The sequence below is a fragment of the Olea europaea genome, unplaced genomic scaffold (genome assembly GCF_002742605.1).
Source record: "Olea europaea var. sylvestris unplaced genomic scaffold, O_europaea_v1 scaffold1314, whole genome shotgun sequence".
Lineage (NCBI taxonomy): Eukaryota > Viridiplantae > Streptophyta > Magnoliopsida > Lamiales > Oleaceae > Olea > Olea europaea.
In genome coordinates this window covers 228,005-228,791 of record NW_019230613.1, presented here as the reverse complement: position 1 = coordinate 228,791, position 787 = coordinate 228,005, and positions in this window count along the sequence as shown.

Here is a 787-nt window from a genome sequence, read left to right as displayed (position 1 = left end):
ATGTCAAGAACATGTCACACATTCTTCAATGTCAAGCTGCATCTAATATTTGTCTGAAGATAGATATCACCAATTTCTGCAATACTAGCAAAACTGTCATTACCCATCTTCACTCTACCAAAGTTACCTAATTTGTATGAAATGAAGAACTCCCGTTTTGGAGTAACATGGTAAGAAGCCACCGAGTCAATAACCCATTCAACAAATGAATCTGTAACATGAAAACACTCTCATCTTCAGCGGAAAATACTGCTACCACTACTTCTTCTTCTTCTTCTGAAGCACTAGCTGTTGTATTCTGATCAGTCTTCTTCTGATTTTTCCCCTCTTTCAGTTTATTTTTCCAAGCCATGCAATGTTTCTTTATATGACCCTCTTTATCACAGTAAAAACATTTGACATTCCCTCTTGTCTTTAATTGGCTTCTGAAGTTACCCCGTCCCTTAAGACCTCTGCTTTTACTCCTACTTCTGTTCTTTGTAATAAGAGCCTATATATCATTCCTACTCAAGTCTTTCCATCGTATTTCTTCATTGAACAAGCTATCTTTAACTAGAGTAAGTTCAAGCCCAGCATTCGGAGCAGAGTTACTAAGTGATACCACCAAAGTCTCCCAACTATCAGGCAATGAACTCAAAAGTAATAGTGTTTGCATCTCATCATCTAGCACTATTTTCATTGTGGTCAACTGATTTACCAAGTCTTGAAATTCACTCAAATGCTCAGCAACTGATTTTCCCTCATTTAGCTTCAGATTCACGAGCTTTCTAATAGCAAAAGTTTTATT